Source organism: Alexandromys fortis, unplaced genomic scaffold (genome assembly GCF_014885135.2).
Source record: "Alexandromys fortis isolate MF-2015 unplaced genomic scaffold, M_Fortis_MF-2015_v1.1 scaffold_67, whole genome shotgun sequence".
NCBI classification, from domain to species: Eukaryota; Metazoa; Chordata; class Mammalia; order Rodentia; family Cricetidae; genus Alexandromys; species Alexandromys fortis.
Window position 1 is genome coordinate 6499047 of NW_026067945.1, and position 19492 is coordinate 6518538.

Sequence of the window (19492 nt, forward strand, 5' to 3'; positions counted from 1 at the left end):
CCCTTCACACAGAAGAAAGCCAAGTCACAGCGCTTCGCACCCTTCCCTGGGGCTCTTCAGGGAACCCTGCCTCCTCCAGTGTGGGTGGTGTGTTGTTCACAGTAAAGGCCAGATGGAAACAAAACCAAAGAAGGTGCAACTGGCAAAGAACAACCTTCCTTTTCTTAGATTACAGACTTTGAGTCTCTCGTATTTGGGAAATTATAAAATAATAATAGACTAGTGACCTAAAACGGAAAGTAAGCAGAATGTGACCATCTATTTAGAACTGTCTTGATGTAGTCAGTATCCTAAGCCTCTCTCAGAAGGCTGGTTCTCAGGAGGTGCTACTGAAAAGTGGTGGAAGCTTTACTGTAGTGCCTGGGAGGAGGTCACTGGGTCATTGTGAGCATGCTCCTGCAGGGAACATGAGAAGCCCATCCCCCCTTTGCATGTATTTGCTTCCTGGCTATCAGGTAAGTGGTTTTGTCTATCAATAGTGTCTTAAACTCTAAAGAGGCAAAGGAAAGCCTTGTTCCCTTGGGTATTTGTTATGGTGACAAAAGCTGGCTCACATGTACCTGTTGCCATGGGGTTAATTTCTATTGCTCAGGTGGAGGAATTTTCTGTAGTTATATCATGTGTACTGGGGATCTTGAAAACCCTGGGAAGGCGTAGAATCTCTTCTGTGATAGGTATATCGGGGCTTACAACATTCCATTGAATTAAAAAAAAATTCTGGAGATTATTTAATTCATAATAGTTTGGGCATAAAATGCATATTCATTCTGATATTGAACAGTTGGCCCTCAACTTGATGGCACTATGGGGGGGGCAGTGGCAACTTTGAAAGGTGGGGTTTACCTAGAGAAAGAAGGTCACCAAGGACACAGCTTTGAATGTTATACCTGCAACAAATCAGGTTCTCTCTCTCTCTCTCTCTCTCTCTCTCTCTCTCTCTCTCTCTCTCTCTCTCTCTCATTCTTTGGTATTTTGTGCACCACTGAGCAAAAGTAAGAGAGTTGCACCATGAATCTTACTAACAGTATTTTAAAAATAATTCCAAATATCACAAAAGAAAGCTTGGAAAAGGAGAGATGATGTAGCTAATGTATTTCAACTAGTATCTTACTCCAGACATTGATTGGGCCTCTTTGGAGATGAGTTAGTTGTTGATCTACACCTGCTTTTCTTCTCTTTTCATTAATTTAATTTAATTCCATTTATATGTAACCAGAGAGTAGCATTCTCCTGCAGTATGCCCACTCCATTTGTAAACTGAATTGAAGTCATCATCCCGCTTTTAATGGCTGTGAAAGACTGAGAAATTAATAGCTCTCTCTTGAATTAGTAAATTATATTTTTCCAAAGAGAGAAAAGTGCCTCATAAAAATAAGCGAGTAGAGTCACTTTTATTTTATAACAAGTCTTTTTAGGCTATAGCTTTAAGCCCCCCTTTTACAATAACACTGCACATTGATATGGCACTTTATACTTTTTGAAGCACTCGCGTGCACATTAGGCTGTGTTATCGCCACAACAACCTTCACGTGTAAGTAGGTTAGGTACAAGAGGAAGCCTGTGCTGCCAAGGGAAGAATCATGATGCAAGGCGACCGTGTAAGTGTGCTGTGCATCAGGCATGGCCTACTGTTTGCTGATCCTTGGATGTTTTACGATCTTCTTCTGTGCCAGGAATGGGAAGCTATAGGGAGCACTGAAGGAGACTTGTGTCTTCTTTATTTTTTTATTTTTTTTCAGATAATTCATTCTTTGTACCTTCCGGAAGCATGACCCAGGAAAGCTCAAGTTCCCCCGTGTATATCAGTGTTCAGTCTACCTGGGAAACGCTTCTATTTTATTTTCTTTCTCCAAAACATAATATTTCATCATAACGTATAGTCGATGCTCTGAAGGGCCTCAGGAGCTTGCACACTGGTCCAGCGTCCTGCATCCTGCATCCTGCACTCCTCTTAACTCTTCAAGCCCGAGTCAGCCGCATGTCTCCTCACCAAACTGAATAGCACCAAGTTCAAGCTAAGAAGACATCCAGACAAAAACCTGGGATGTACTTATCTGCCACTGCCAAGGTGACAAGCTTAACAGGTGAGAGCAAGCAGCTGTTCTCCCTTCTATCAGATTAAAATTCAATTCCCCTTGAGTAGCATCTCCCATTAAAAAGAGTTTTCTATAAAGATGTGCATTTGACCATTGAACAACATATTGCCAGATGCAGGCTATTCCTAATAATAAAATAACAGGTGAAATCAAATCCTCTACAGTTTACCTACTTGGCTTGAGGAAAATAACGTGTACTCCTCATTTTAAGATCCTGTATTGCATACATATATGAACACACAATACATATACATACGCTTATGGTTTATAGCATTTGATTTCATGGGCTAGGCAGTCTGGAACTTGTTTACTTTCTGCACTAGTCTCATCTCATGCCTGCTGGGGTCACACTTTTGTGCGACCACACCCAGATAAAACTCATATTTCTTAAGAGTTCAAGACTGAGTCCATCTTCACTCTAAGTAAATCTATTTCAAAACTAATCTCTTAAGCTATACATTTTAAGTGACCTTGCAATTTTATGAGGAAAGAGGAAAATGGATCTACCTTGACCATTGAAAATCTTCAACAACCTGTATCCTTCCATTTTTGCTTCCTGATGCTCTTTTTTGTTCTCCATGGAATGCTATAGTTTCATATTCATGTACTTCTGGTGATGGGTCTTGCCCGCAGGCTCTTATATACACACAAAACTTTACACATGGTATGTACAACCTTCAGTCATGGAAACACATTGTAGGTTTTCAGAGAACCTATTATGCCCCAGTGCTGTGTAGCTATTTCTACTGTATTGAAACATTCACTCCCAGAGGGAAGAGGAATGCTTATATGACTTAGAAAATTAAAACTTTCAAGAAGCTTCAGAAGGTTAATAGATTTTCTCAAGTACCATCCCTGGGCCTATACAAGCTGTAAACCATCTCTGGGAAGAGGGGTCTTTTCAATGGGGCTGTTGGCAAGTTGGGCAATGAACTTCAGGGGCACAGCATTCCTGGATTATTTTTCATGCTAAAGTGGGCTTTTTGGTGATACAGCTTGCTTTTGGTCACCCATGTTCCTGTCAGTTACCCCTTACCCTTGCTCCTATAAAGAACACAAATATAATAAACTTACTGATTCACCAAGCTAACTAGGGTAGAAGACTGTTACGGCCATTGTTGGTGCCCTATCTGGGGTGCATAGACTTCAAAAGTCGTATACCACCTTCAGTTCAGAAGGTAACTTCTGAACTGGTTGGGTTAAAAAAATAAACATTCCACAGCCTGTTTACCCTCTGATCTCAGGAGATAGTTACTAAAGCACTTGATAATATGATAATAATAATAAAAAACCCTACGGTTCTATGGAGTTCAGGGTGGCTACAAACAAGAAAAATGGTTATCTCTTCTTGAATTATTTGGGAGGCACTACAGAGGAAAGAGTATTTGTTGCGTTTTTAATTCAGTAGAACATCATCTAGGAGCTCTGGATGCAGGCAGCATTATGAGACAAACTAGAGAGAAGGGAGTCAATTCAGAGAGTCTGCATCCAGGACAGAAAAGAGGAAGGAGGTTACACATGGAAGAGGAAAGAGTAACTGCTCTGGAGATAACTTTCTGTTAATGGGTATCTCCAAAGGAGAGTCTAGGGCTTCTGTACCACATGCACCATGAAGCCTCACATGCAGTAAATAAAAGGAATGCTAAGGTTCAGGTGAAAACAGTGAGGCTTTATCAAGGTGATCAAACCTCTTACCAGCACAAGGATTAGAAAGTCAAACTCTCTTAAGTGTGATGGCACCCACACGGAGAATCCTCAATGATTTGCTTGGGGGGAACATTCTGGATCTGCCCCCACCTCATCTTTCTTCCTCCTTCCCTCTCTCTCCTTTCTCTCTCCTTGCCCATTTGCTCCCTGCCCTGCGCTCCTCTGCAGATGTTCCCAGGCAGCTGCCGCTGTTTCAAAACCCACATCCCCACTCTGTGCTTCTCCTCCCTCTGGGTTCTGTGCGATTGACTGTTTGTGACGGCATATAAAATCTGGTCCAGGTGGAAAGAGCTGACTGCCGTAGGTCAGGATGGGGGTCAGTGAGTAAGATGGCTTCTGACCCTCTACAATGTCACTGGAAGGTATGGTCAAGCTGCTGGGGTTCTTGAGGAAGAACACTTGTTGAATCTAAACTGTCTTTACCCAGATTCCCCCTTCAGCTGATTTACTCTGGTCTTGGACACCTACTTACCACCAGGTATCACAGAGCATATGGCCCCCATTTCATCGTCTTAATAACACCAAAGAAACACAGAGATTGAATGACCAGCACCATGTGGGAGTGTGTTGGGGTAGACATGGACAGTCTAACTTGAACACAGGTTTTTGTCCACTGAGATATTATACTTATACTTTCTAATTTATATGGGCAAGATATTTGAAAATATTTTCTGTAAAACATGCACTTCTACTCAGGGAAGGACATTTTCCCTTTTTAAGACAAGCTTAACTGAAGGCAAAATTGGCCTCAAACTCAAAATGTAACTGAGGATGACCTTGTTGTAATTGGAGCGGCGGGTCTGCGTCCCCAGCACCCCGGCCACCTGCTAGCTTATGCCCCGAAATAACAACACACAAACTGTATTCATTTAAACACTGCTTGGCCCATTTCTATCTAGCCTCTTCTAGGCTAATTCTCGCACCTGGACTAGCCCATTTCTAATAATGTGTGTAAGCACCCCAAGGTGTGCTTACCGGGAAGATTCTAGCCTACATCCATCCTGGGTTGGAGCTGCCTGGGAGAGCGGAGCCAGCCTGGCATCTCTGCTCCAGAGAGCAGAGCTGTCGAGTCTGTGCTCACTTCCTCTTCCTCCCAGCATCCTATTCTGTTTACTCCTCCCACCTATGTTTTAACCTTTCAGGGCCAAGGAGTTTCTTTATTGCTTAACCAATGAAACCAACAGATTGATATATGACACTCCCACATCATGACCTTGAATTTTTGATTCTCCTGACTACCTCTCCTGGGTGCTGGGATTACAGGCATGTACTAGCAGTGCTAGGGATACAGGCATGTACCAGTAGACCCATGCTATGCCATGCTCTGCAAACCTGAGGCTTCATGCATGCGGAGCAAGCAGTCGAGCGACTGAGCCCAGAACAAGACTTCCTCATGGATAAAACAATGGGACTGTTTGTGGAAAAGAAGGTACTTAGTGATTAATTACAGAACTTTCCCTTTGCATGTAAAAGAAGTGATACAGTTTTCCTGCATCCCTTCTTATTTACTTCAAGAGCTTTTTCTGACACATGGATCCACACCTCCAGATGGAACTTTCTGTGGGGAAAAAAAAATAGCCTTTAGTAGACTTCTGAAAACAACTTAGAGAGCAAATCCTCTTTCATTTATTTACCCTCTATGTCTCCAGAAGACCAGCTCACCGTCAGATTCTAGATTGTTCTGAAAATATCTAGGCGGGCTTAAAGATATTATTTATCTTTATTGCTGGAAACCCAGCAGGTGAAGAAAAATGAAGACAATTGGGTGAATAATGGATGTGGAGATGACTTATTGTTTCCCTCGATGAGAAATAAGCATAGTTTATTATGTGACCTTTTTCCTCAAGTGCCTGTCAAGAACTCGGAGTAATAAACCCGCACTTTCAAACAGTGACTGATTATAAAAAGATAGACATTAAAATGTTATATCTCTTTATCAAGAGCTAATAGTCTATTTGGGTGGGGGAGGATAACAACTATGGCCCCCTCCCACCTAAAACATTCCTGCCTCCCACCTGCATGGGGTCCTAGGCTCACTTCTCTTTGCTGGTTTCATTTTGAGATGACTTTGGTTTAAATTCATTAAAATAAATGTATGGTTTTTCTTGTTATAAAAGGTCATCTTGGTTTTCAATCATATTTCATCTTGGAGACCTGAAGAGAGAAAAATTCTTCTGATTTTTATTTAAGGGTCTATGGTGTCTGACACTAGTCTTTTTATTTTCTATGTAATTCTCTTTGGTGAGGTGTTATCTTTTTTCATATCTATCCTAAACTTTCAGCTAATGAAAACCCATTAGTACTCCTTTCTTGTATGTCTTACTTAAAATGCCTGTGGATGTCATACAATATCACTTCAATCCAGCCTAGTTCTTGGCCCCTTATTGTCTTGACTCTTTTAAGAGATCAGTTTTGTTTTAGAGGCATGCCATTCAACAGGATCCCTTTGTCAGGCTAAGGGTCATATAGGAACTTGAATGGAAGTCCTTCCTACATAGAAAATTCATATTCAAAAGTAGAAACACTTGGATTTTGTCTCCAGGACCTCCATCCATAGAAGGTGAGCACTAACTGCATTAACTGCTATCAATTGCTTTCTGACTTCGACCTGTGTGCCACAGCACCCATGTCCACCCATCCTCTGACACACACAAATGAATAAATGTAGTATTTTAAACAAGTGTTGCCTAGCAAATAAAGCACACACACACACACACACACACACACACACACACTGGATATATATTCAGTAAAATCTTTCCATTTCTAAATCTGTCAGAAAAGAGGTTATTACCTACTTTTCAGACAAAAGTACCAAAAATCTTACCTTCTTCTCGTAAAGCGCATTGTATCCACAGAAGAAGACTGGACCCCTTCAATGAAATAGTCTTTACTCTCATTGCAGTTCACTTGGACTTTCCAGTGGTAACACAGTTCCTTGGCTTTCCTCTTTGCAAAATCTTCTTAGAAACTGCATTTATAAAGTCTCCACTCCATAACTCTGCTTGTTGTAGTAAAAAAAAAAAAAATAACCATGAAAAATTTCCCAACAATTAAATATTCCAGAAATAAACTACAAAACTTCAGTGTTATATTTACATGTATGTTCCTTAGCCCTGTCCACATCTCTTTAAAATGAACGTGGTTTGGTTTAGCCCAAATTCAGTTAGTTTAATGACAACTGAATTCCTTTTCATTCACTCAGAGGAAAGCTTCTGTTTTATTTTCAAACTCAGTTGAAACATTGGAAATAAATAATTCTTCCAGGATATGCCAACAGCAATTAAAACAAAAACAAACAAACAAACAAACAAACAAAAACCCAAATTGTACTTACTCATTGCCATTACCCAACTGACGAGCACTGCTTAGGTGTACTTCTAGAAACAATAACCCCAATGAACCGAGTGTTTGTACGTCTTTGCAAGCATGATTCTGTGTGTATGTGTGATACAGACAAAAAGAAAGGGAGACAGACAGACAAGAAGAATGAATGAATGAACGAAAGGAAGACATGTCCATGTTCTCTTCTGTCGACATACTGACAACTTACTTCGCCTGACATGGTGAAAGATGCATATCAAACACAGCTAAAGAACAAAAGAGCTCAGGAAATCAGCAGAGAATGGGGCGCACAAAAGTCTTCCCTCTTTACAGCTTATTCCCATGGAGTGGATGTTTTAGTGGTACATTTTAAGACTTAGTATTTAGAGTGGTGTTTTAGTTATGGCCTTATTGCTGTGAAGAGACAGCATAACCATGGCAACTCTTATTTAAAAAAAAAAAAAAAACTTAGAGTTCAGTCCAGAGACTTAGCTCATTATCAACATGGCGGCGGACGTGCCTGGTGCTGGAGCAGGAGCTACATCTGGATTGGCAGGCTACAGAATAAGAGGGACACTGGGCACGGCTTGAGTATATGAAACCTGAGAGCCCAACCCCAGTGACACACTTCCTCCAACAAGGCCACACCTACTCCAGGAAGGCAGGCCTCCTAATAGTGCCTCTCCCTATGAGCCTATGGGGGCCATTTTCATTCAAACCATTACAGATGGTAAAGGTTCAAAGACTGAAAATGAGGTGATGAGTTTGATTTTGAAGTCTACTGAAGCCTCCCAGACTGAGTACTTTGCACAGTAATAAGAGACTGAAAGAAAAATATGAATTAAAGGGAAAATTTAACAATGCTTAGTGAGCTATACTATTTCTCTAATTTTTCTTCCTCAGTCTTTTATACACTATTTCCTAAAATACACAAGTACAAACATACCACACCACAAACCATTACTGGACACTCCAAGTTTTCTTGATCTTCCTTTAATTCATTCTTTAAAAACCAAAATATTGGGGAAAACCGACGTATCATTGTATGGGAATGACCATTCAGGGCATCCTAAGAACTATGTTTGAAATAGGGAAGTGAAAAGTAGAAGCATTGATTTGGTATCACAGCAAAAGCGGTGTGTCCTGTGCCTTTAATATGTAAATCTATTGAAATCCAGCCCTTGGCACGCTGAGGGGTTCCCTGTTTATTACTTTATGACATTTCCACTCTGAAGGTGCAGGAGGGGCTCGCAGTAATTTGCTCGCTGTTTGACTAGAGAGGCTTCCCTTCAGGATTTCAGCCCACTTTGGGCCCATTTCATTTTCGAGTTGTTGTCAGTCATTTGAGAGTGATGTGCCCCGCGCCTGGGAAGAATAAACACATCACATATTAGGTAAAGCTTTGATGGATGCGGGGTTGCCAAGCGCCAACACCTCTTTCGGAGACGAGCCGAAATCAGAATGTGGGAATGAGAGGACAGGGGAATGGGATGGAACAGAAGGGCCCAACTCGACTTTCCTGGTGGTCTCCAGCTCAGAGTCAACTGCGGGGTGGGTGGGTGTGGGAAGAGAGGACAGCGAAACTTGTATTTGTTTTAGTTTTGCTCTTGTGTGTTTTGTTTGTACTGGCTGTTCCGAAGAGGGAATGAGGCCGGAGCACGCATGATTTGTTTCTCTTCCCGTTATTAAACCCAGAAATCCAGTATCACGGTTAAGAACCAATGTCACGTGTTGGTCATTTTTGATTCGACTATTTCAACCTCTGGTCAGAAAGTCAGCATTCACATTGACTATTTTGTATGTTTGTACTCTCAAGTGCTCCATGTTACACGAGTTTGGATGTCATCTTTACCAGTAAATCTGCATTCGATTTGGGGAACAGGGAAATAACGCTTTCCTTCGAGTCACACAAATTCTTTTCTCTCCCCACCCGCAGAGGCTGCAGAAGGAAATGGACACAGGCAACCGGACTCTCGAGGTGGGAAGTCAGTGCGTCCAGCATTGTTTAGTGAAAGGTTTGAACTTTTCCAAGAACGAATGAAGTTGCTGCCAGAGGAATGGGTTTTCCTTCCCCACGTGCTCCCCATCAGCTAGCTTCAACTTGTCTCTGCTGGATTGAGGAGGGCTTGTGTGAGCACAATTTGAACACGGGCCTTTCCACTCAGGGTACAGCTGGCTTTCAGGCCAGCTCCAGTGATTCTTCTTGAGGACTAATTGTTTCATACTGCTTGAAGATCCTCCTCCCAGAGACTCCCGATGGCTTTATATATGACCTCATAAGTTGGAATGACATGGTCGGATTCCCTATTTCAGGCTTTGGGGCACTTTCCTTTTATTGGATCCAGCACACCCAGGGATGGTTTCCTCTCACATTCTGCCAATTGTCTAAGGAAAGGCCTTGTCTGTCTTTCTCTCTTGTGAGTGAGCTGAAGGATCTCCTTCAACTAAAAGGAAGTGTCTGCTCAGCAAGCTACGAGTTACTTATTAAAATCCCGCCATCTTCCTCTGTGTGAGGCCTTGCCTCGGAGGTTTGAGGTGGAATTCAGCCTCTCTAGAAGAGAAGTCAAACCCTTCCCTGTGCTGTCTGCAGCAGTCCAACAACACACTTTGATTTGGTTAGAAATGAATAAATAAATATAAGAAGAGAAAGTGTAAGTTGAGCGTAATGGTGTCAGTGATCTACCCTGTATAAGAACTAGAGATGTGTATGTATATTTCAAGCCTTGGATCCTTAGCTTGACAGTGAAGCACCCTGATGAGGACAGTTTAACAGGTGCAGTAAAGAAAGAAAAAGAAACTTGTTTATAACCTAGAAGGGTGTGGGGGAATAAGACAATAGAAACTCCATGTTTCCTCATGAAATCTTTATTCATTTTCATATCATTGCTCTAGAACTATCTACTAGAGGACCTTGACTTACCAAACTGAATGATTAAATGGCCTTCTTCACTTCTTCTGTTTTTCCCTCCATTCGTAAAAGTAACACTGAGCAATCGCCTTAAAACACATAATTGACGCGTAAGGGTTTGGAGGACTCGTGACGATGGTTTAGCATTCATTTACCGCTTAGATTCTGACAATCGCCTGGTAACGACTTTCCCTGGACTTAATGGAAGCTCACACGTCATTACTAAATTACCAAACATTGCGTGTCAGGCCTTAAAACTTACACGTCGTTACTTTTAGGGGTGTCCACTGAGTCATTGAGTTCTGGAAAGTTAGGACAAAAGGAAGTAAAGAAAAAATGAATATGTCCATGAATCGTTGTTCCTCATCCTGACATGTTCTTATCGACATTGCCAATAAGGCTTTATCAGCTGGGGGCGCAAGGCAAGTCTATCTTATTAGAGTGAGAACTAACGAAAGATCATCCTGACAATGGAAATTAATTGCGGTTGTTGACAAGGACTCAGGCCTGTGCACTCCCTTGCTGGTGCTCTTTCTTGGCCGTTCAGCTCTCGCCTCTCAATTAGACATATGAAAAGTGAGGCCCTCCCCACGGAGAAAGAAGCTTTTAGATTAATCATATTATCTTAAGGTTCCAAATCTCTGCGCCTGCCTGACCTTTCTTCCGTTAGAATCCATTATCTTAAACTATCACAATAATCCTGGCTTTAGGGAGGGAGGAAGGGAAGAGGAATCAAACCTAATAGAAGGCAAATCAGATTAATCTATGATCTAAGTGCCGATTACACTTGGCCCTGCCCTTGAACACCCAGGTGTAACCTTGAAATTCACATCCACTAAGGCTTCGCAATTGGATTGAGTGTCCCTCAAGGCCGCCAGGGCAGCTGGCCAAACTTTACCCATTAGTCCCCAGTGCGATCCCAAGCCCGGCTTCAATGTCCAACTCCCCCCCCACCCCACCCCCACCCCGCTTGTGGAACTTGGCAGCTGTGCCTTTTCATGTTTGTTTTGGGATAGCTAGCATTTTTTAGATAAAATACTTATTTTGGGTTCTTGAGTTTTTTGTTTTGTTTTTTTGTCAGAAGCACCCGGCCCTGGAGGGATTGAACTTTTACCTGGACCTCACAAGAGGAAAACAAATGATCCAGCCCCTCAAAATCTGATAGCTGTACCCAAATAAATTCAAGTCTTCACTTCTTTCAAAACACTGCCAGCCTGATCCCTAACGTTACACATGTTTTAGAACAAGCAAGACGAGGGGGGAAAAGGCTCCCCGCAACTTTTGTCTTCTGAACTCCGAAGTGATTATTTTTCTTCCACATACTCTGGGGTCTTAGAAAGGACAGCCCCTGGGTAAGATGGGACACGGGCACTAAAAGGCTGGCGCTACTGGGGATCTGGACAGAAAATCAGTTGCGCTCAGAGCAGCCTTTCATCCCCAACCAACTAGCACCGTGAGAAACGGCACAACAAAGCTGTCTTGAAGACACAGTCCCAGTCAGCGGGTCTGAAGTTGGGAATGCCTAGATGGTCGTTCATCAGAAAATCCGCACAAGACACCATAAGCTTTGATACAAAGTAAGAGAGAGATGGGAAGTTACTGCTATAGGACGGAAAACCAGTGGGCTCTAAAAACACAAGGGGTAAAATTTGCTTCTCAGAAGGCATGAAGGTTTCTTCCAAAAAAAAGTAAGTCAAAACCCCAGGGACACTGGCTAGGAAGCTGCATCTGAAAGCACTCTCGGCCTGTTCCGCTGGCCTCAGAAGTGCGTCCCGTGAATGCTGCAGCCATTTTAGAAGTAAACAAAATTGGGACTGGACTGTAACTCATCAGGAAAGGGCTGCTCCGGGTTCGTCTCCATCCCATTACCAAAGAAAAAGAACAAAGAAAAATGGGGCAAGTTTATTTTTAATCGATTTTTGTGTGTGTGTGTGGAGGGATGGCAGGTTTCTGGGGTTTGAACCCAGAACCTCATGCCTGCCATGAAAATACTTTACCAACATACAACCAGTAGGTTTTTCTTCCTGCTTTGTTTCTGAGGAGTCCTGGTTGGTTTCCAATTAGAGGCAATCCTCCTGCCTCAGCCTCCCAAGTCCTGGGATCACAGGCATTAGTCACCACAGGCATCTCCCTTGATGCTTCTTAACTTCTGTCTTGGCAAAACCTATATTCATTCATGGCTCATGAGCCCTGAGTTCTCCGTAGAACATGGACTCCAGCCCATCCGTCACTTCTACAGAGTTCTCCCATGCCTCTAACTGTGTTGCTTTTCTCCATAAAATGTTTATCTTTGTGTCTTTTAAGAGTACATTATGAACATTGTCCTCCTCCTTAGTGGGTGGAAAAAAGCGTGCCTACAGAGAAACTTCCCCAGAGCATGCATTTTGAAAACTGAATTTTGAATTTTGGGTCCCTACAAGACAAGACTGGCCAGATATCCTGGATAGATGGTGGCTCTATGACCTTGAGACCATGGCGTCACACCTCTGACTTTTCCTTTGTTCAGAGACATAAAGGACACGGAAAGACATCGGCCTGTACAAGGCCAAGGGTCGCATAGCCACCAGCGTAAGTGTGTGATAGCCACTGGCTAACTGAGTTGAACCCAGCTCTGCCGTTCATTCCCGATGTAACCACCCACCTAAATGTCCTCGTTTTCTCGTGGGAACAATTCTGAGGACTCTGTAGAGCTTTGTGAAGTTTAAACACATTAAATCTGATATTAATTAAAAGATATGAGAACTTCATATAATGATTATCATTCCCATTTAATTATTTACAGTTTTCAGTCACATGGGCAAACACACACACATATACACGCGTGTCCGCGCACACATATACACACACAAACACACTTCTTTCTTCTCTTCCTCCTCCTTCTTCCCACCCTCGCCCCCATTTACTGTGAACTTGAGCGCTCTGGAAAACAACACTAGAGTTTTGTTTTGTTTTCTTTTAGATTTTTATTTATTTATTATTTTTTTTTTGCAAGGTTCACAGCTGAAAAAACATTAAGGAAATGAGGAGCCTGTAAGTGCTGGCAAAATACAAAGGGTTCTTCCCTTTCCTTTGTTTTGTGTGGTAGGACAGTGGCCTTTTGACAGAACATAGGCGCCCCTGTCAGCTGTCCAAGGAGAGTTAGCTCTCACCTCAGCGGGAGCCTCATGCCATTAAGTCAGGGAGAGTAATGAAATTTCACTTAATTTGTCAGGAAGAAAGTGCTAATGTTAAAAGGCATTTAATAAAAAGGGAAGAGATTCTTTGAAAGGGAGCCCTTAAGTAATTGCTTCGAGTGTCTTAGGCCCGCTCATCAGAATATTTACATTACTGTCTTACAGCGCTAGGGTGTAATTAAATTAGTGCCACATTTACATCCCCTGTTTTTCTCTCTTTTACAGAAGTATGATTTTATTAATAACCCCCCCTTTTTAAGAAGAAGGAGAAAATGACTTGATCTAATCAAATCAGATGTTAGCGTTTGTTTGGAACGTTCTCGCTCAGTCGCTGAATTAAAGCTGTATGTGTAGGTGTGTTCAGGTGCATAGGTGTATGTATGTGTGTGTATGTGTGTGTGGAGGTGTGTTTGTGTATATGTATGCTTGTGTGTTCATGTGTGTGTTTGTATAACTGTGTGTATGTGTGTGTGTGTTGGAAAGAAGAGGAGCCTCCAGGATTGAGAAGCAAGGCAACTTCCTCATTTCTACCGGGAAAAATGCAACTGTTTATCTGGTTCTATCTGTGATGGAGAGTCGGGTCTCTGATTGTCAGCAGTCAGCATTTGACACCCCCACCCCACCCAGGTTCTCCTTTCCAAACATCTGACATGTATTCAGAAATAGAAGTGAGCAGGGGTTCCGTGGGAGGCAGGCTCATCACTCAGTCCCTTCAGTGCACGGGCCAGCTCAATGTGTCACCAGCACTTGAAGGAAGAGATAACTGATGTGCCACAAGTAGGGAGCGAAGAGGGACCACGATGGGATGCTTTGAGCTTTGGCAAGCAGGTGACACGTTAGCGAAGGAACCTGAAGTATTTCATTAGAAGTAACCGGCTGCTGCTTTCCACGGTGATAGATGTTAGTTTCTCGCTAGTGGATCTGAGCACTGATGTATGGATGGTCTGTTTTGATCTGACTCGTCTTCCAAAGCGCAGAGCTGGGAGACTGGCCAGCAAACAGGTTGCTGAGTAGAAGGCAAAATGATGCTACCTAAGAAGGAATATAGGCCTGCCTGAATCTATCCTTCCCATTGGTTGGCAGAAAAGTCTGGAAGCTCCCCGATGCCCATGACTCTAGGTCCGACATTTTTATAGCTATAGTCGAGGGACACAGGAGTGGATTTTGTTAAAGAGAGTCTGATTACATCACCCTCTTCCTAGTCATCATCCCCGGAGTTCCCTGGCCCCAGTCAAAGCCTGAACTTTTCAGGAAGCTCCATACGTTCTCTGCTAATTTCTCATTCTGACCCATCATGCATCCACTCTACTCTTCAAAACACGAGGTCCTCAGTGGGGTAAAGGTTCATCTCTGCTGCTTTGAGCACATTATTCCCTCTGCTTAAAGCTGTGATGTCTAATATATTAGCCACTAGCCTGATATTGCTATTAAAGGGACAAAGGAATTAATCTGATAGAATACTAAGCATGTATTAGTTTCATTCCCAGCTCTCAACATCTGTACTTGGTAAATGACCCATCTTTGGTAGCCCCAGGTTTGTTTTCTGGATGGGTCAGTACCATATTGTACCTACAGGAAGCCAACAATGTTAAAATCCTTCCTTGAGTGTTTAGAGAATACTTCAGACCTAGGCTCTATTGTGGAGTAAGGACTTCCCATCTCAATACAGCAATGGTTACTGAACGCTATCCCAATACAGTAAGCGAAAACCTGAAGAATCAAGAGATTAAACTATTAGCCAAGACCCTATGGCGAGGGACGACCAAGGAAAGTGTGTAGGGCCAGGCAGCCTAACACTAGCCCGTGTTCTTCTTCTCTTGCCCTTGCTACGCACACAGATTAGTCCAAAGAAAACAAGATTGCCTTTGAGCACGCTTTGAAGCAGACAGTGGTGACTCCTCCACAGTGCTGCTATATTTTAAAAGCACACTGCTTTTTCCCAGTGGCCTGACTATGTAATGTATTGCTTTTCCTTTGATAAACACAATCTATTCTCGGCTTTTCAGCCCCCAGTTCCCCAGTGGGAATAGAGAAAGGGCACTATGCTCCCTCTACAGTTAGAAACCATAGTGTTTGGGGAAGTACACACGGCAATACACCAACGAACGAACTTAAAGTAACGTATTACAGTTGTGTGTGTCTTCAGGAGACAAGAGGCATGGAGGCTGTGAGATCCAAGTCATCAACTTTCCTTTCCTTTGACTCCACTGCCCAAGTTACATTAATTATCACTATCATTTCATCCTCAAAAACTGCGTGTGTTACTAATATTTTTTAGAATAAAAGTTTAGAGTCTTTTCAACAAATCAGTTTGTTCACAAATAGATCTACCAATCAAACAGTAAGCCTCAGGGCTACCAAATCACCAAAATGATTAATAAATCAATAACACTGTGGTTATGCTTAGACACTGTTGCTGTTGTCGTTGTTTCAAATGGAACGTTAATCTTGGGAAGGGAAGAGTTTCTAAGCCAAATGTCTTCAGTTCAAACGGGGAACGCTCAGGGTTGGAGCTTAAGCTTCTGGTTTTCCTCATTAATACTGTGGTGAGCGTGAAAGCAGAGGGATGATGGGCTCCTCTGTGGGATTACACACCGTTTTGTCAGACAACCACAGCACCACGTGGGGAACATTGTTCTCTCAAGGCTCACAGATCCCTCAAACTCCGAGGCCCTCATTCCAGGCAAGTGTTAGTCTGCATATTTGGGGGGGAAAGCATTAAATTAACTATTTCCCTCATCATGGAGGTGGTGGGGGAGGGGGGAGAATTGAGGCATAGGCCTTGCGGTAACTTGCCCAGTCATTTACTTCGTGAGTGACAGCTGAGATTTGAACAAGTGCCATCCAGTCCCAGGGCCTACTTGTTCAACTGCTGTACCATCTCCTCACTAGCAGGGCCATGTATACTGTCTTACCTGAGCACATACAGAGTTCTAGAAGACTCTCTTAAAGCGCATGCAGATTCGTGAAGTTATTTTCATGTTTTAACTAAAGGATACCATCTAACTAGAAGACACACTTCCGGTTGTCAACAAACTTGAAAGATGAAAATAGGTACCGTGTTCAAAAAGGAAAATGCAAGAAACCATATCTGGTTAAGTGAGTTTTTAAATCTGATTAAATACTTTACCTCAATAGATAAAGGGAAATATCAGGGTACAATTATTAAAGAATCTATTTCACACTGGTTTATAATAACATCTATTTTCTTCAATGGAGCTGGTAGAATCATTCAATGTGTTAGATATTTTCTGTTGGCTGTCACTGGGAGCTTGGTACAGGATCATGTATATTCCTGGCTGCTATCTCATGTTGGTTCATATAAAACTAAACTCACCATTTCTTCTCATAAACACAAAGGAAAAAGGTTAGAAAAAAGTAGTTTAAAACACACACACATATCCACAATGTCCTATTAGCAAGAGCTTCAATCAAAATCCAGATGTAATTTCTCTCCCGATCATAATGTGTCGCTAATGGCATTTTACAAATAAATGGATTGTACTCTCTTTCTTGAGAGCTATTTATACAGCGTGTTCATTCTAGCAGATGTTCATGTCGGTTACTTAGCAGAATTGACCGGACCGGATCCAGTCCACTATGATCTGTCCTTTTGAGGAGAAGAAAACCAGAAGCTACCCAATAAGTGAATGAACAAGAGAGAGAAAAAAAAAAAAAAGGTGTCACTGCTTTTAAAGACTCTGAAGTAGCTGGAAAAGACGGTGAATGTTTTGATGCTGAAGTTCATTCTAAGGCTGAGGAAGAAAAGAAGACCAGAAGGTTTCTAAAGAATGCTCCTGGAACAATATTCAGCATGCCACAGAAGGGCGTGCAACAGCTATGGCTTTTACACGCAATTAAAATAACCCCTCGCGTTATTTAGAGTCAAACCACCAACAAAAGAAAACACAAAATGACCCAAAATCATGTTTACAGCGTTTAAAAAAAAAAAAAAAAGAGCTATTGAAATGGGGGAGGAAATGGATTGAGTAGAGATGATTCGTAAGGACGTGGTTAAAACTGTTTATACGCCGGGTTCTATTTGTTTTACAGCAAGAGGCGCAGGGACAGCACGAAAGGTTATCTTTGACAAGGTTTTAGCTATTATTTTCTCCCACCGAAATGGTATTTCTTGAGAAAAAAAGGTCTTTGGAACAAAATAACAATAAATCCTGATTTAGATACATAAACCTGCCATTGATATCACATAATATCAGTGTTCTTTCTCACTCGATACAGGCGTTTTAAAGATAAATGGTAAAACCGAACTGGAAATCCATCTGGCCGGCTGCCTGCTCTAATGAATAACCCCACTTTGGCTCCTGCAATGTAAGCAGAAAGTTCTCTCCCGGCCTCTTTCGTCTGTCATGAATCTACAAGACAGCCGACATAATATCTGGGCGACAACGGCGCGCTAACAGTGCGGTGACTTCCATTTTCTTTGCTTTCTATTGATTTTCACTTAATAACTGGCGAAATACTAAACGTCCGCCCTGAGTACCTAATAAATCCTGCCTGAGCTTTTTATTGAGGAGAATTTAATAAAAACAACCATTGCGGCTGAGGGATTTTTCTTCTGGACAGAGCACAGGGGTAAGGGACAGTGGGGTTGGGGCAAAAGGAAGCCGTTTAAGTTTTTTTTTTTTTTTTTTTTTTTTTTTTTTTTTTTTTTTTTTTTTTTTTTTTTTTTTTTTTTTTTGTATAGAACTTCGCCGCTGTAGACAAGATGGCAGCGATGTCAAGGATGCACGTGCCTTTGAACCGGTTTCCCCTCGCCCCGACCCCCACCCCCAGAGAAGCTGTAAGGTTTCCCTCATGGACATCCCTGTGAGAAAAGGGTTCAGCAAAGCCCAACCATTTGGTTTCTGGTACCCTACCGGTAACTGCAAGTCTTGTCAAGGATTTCTCTTGCTCGTAACACTGGTGGTCAAAACTCTCCAAGGGTTTACTTCCCTGGTAGTTCAGTTTGGTACGAGGAGAGTTAAAACAGCTTGGCTAGTGCCTCTTGGTGTCCTCCAGCGACTGGCAGGACTGTGATAATTGGGGGGACAGTAATACTGCAGTGGAGGCAGGAGGATCAGGAGTTCAAGGTCACCCCCAAACTACACGGAAAAGTTGAAGGAAGCGTAGTCTACTTAAGATCCTATCTCAAAAATCAAACAAAAATAAAATCATAGAGATAAATAATAAACGTCCGTGAGGAGAGGCAACTTACATACCATTGTCTTCAGTGTTACTTTGAGTCTTCGGATTTCAATTGGGGACCTCACACATTTCCAGCAGCATAAATGTCTAGGTCTGTTGTGGGTGTTTCAGGGGAAAAACCTCCTGTTCCGCCCTGAGGGCTTTCAAAGCATTCCACAGCTGATGGCTCCCTCTACTAAGAATTTAATTGAGCCAGGGACTTTGTTTTAAGTCAGCCGACTTAATGATAAGTGTTCCCGGTTCCTCTCTATGTGTGTATGCTCCACGCCACTCTCCATTAAACGTCTAGCAAAGAAGCCCCATCTTTTGAAATGAAAAAGAGAAGCAGGATGCATTCTTAAAGTCATGGGAAGTACTTTCCCCAGGACTTTGGGATCCCCATTTCCCCGGCAAAGTTACGCAGGACTCAAATCTTCAACGCCAGGGCAGCTTTTCCTACAGCATGTAGGGCGGAAGCAGCGTTAACGTCAGAGACCTGTGCTGAAATTCAGATCTTAGCTTTATCTACTTAAAAGTTTGGCTGCTCGACCTATGAACACTAGTCCTCATTGCCAAACTAGTGCGTTAAATTCCCTCTTACTAAGAATCAGTAAGTAAACTAATATGGTAGATGTCTCCTCATCAAAATCCAGCAACTAGATTCACAGATGCCCAACAAAGGCTGCTTGCTGATTCCCTCACTGAGGCCTCTCAATAAATGTGGTTTATGGGCAGATGCAGTGAGCAGGGAAATTGGCTAAGCCCAAGAAAGCGCCCCCCCCCCCGTATATCGTTAAGCATCTGACCTCTGGTCTTTGCCTCAGTTTCCTAATCTTTAAAATGGAACAGTTATCTATGGCATTGGAAGTGTAAAAGGGTTTATTATATCAAGCGATTAAAAGATTTTTTTTTGGTATGAAGTCTGGACTTTGGGCAATATCACTGTATCCAGAAGAGACATACCATCATCCCCAACTCTGCTTGGAGAACCCAGACAGGGAGGAAGCCACGCGTGTGTGAGAACAGAAAGAAAGTGAGATGTGGCTGCCACTCAGTTCTGTCAAGAACAGAAAACTGATTTAGGAAATAACGTCTTTATT

The 19492-nt window shown here is 42.4% G+C and overlaps 1 long non-coding RNA gene across 1 annotated transcript; it reads right to left on the minus strand.

Annotated features, from left to right (window-relative positions):
- Window positions 1-4697: 4697 nt before the first annotated feature.
- On the minus strand, window positions 4698-18524 carry LOC126505961 (uncharacterized). Its single transcript, XR_007593039.1, has 3 exons — window positions 18428-18524; window positions 6631-6804; window positions 4698-5361 (listed from the first exon to the last, which is right to left on the minus strand). It is a non-coding gene; the product is annotated as an uncharacterized lncRNA (long non-coding RNA).
- Window positions 18525-19492: the final 968 nt, after the last annotated feature.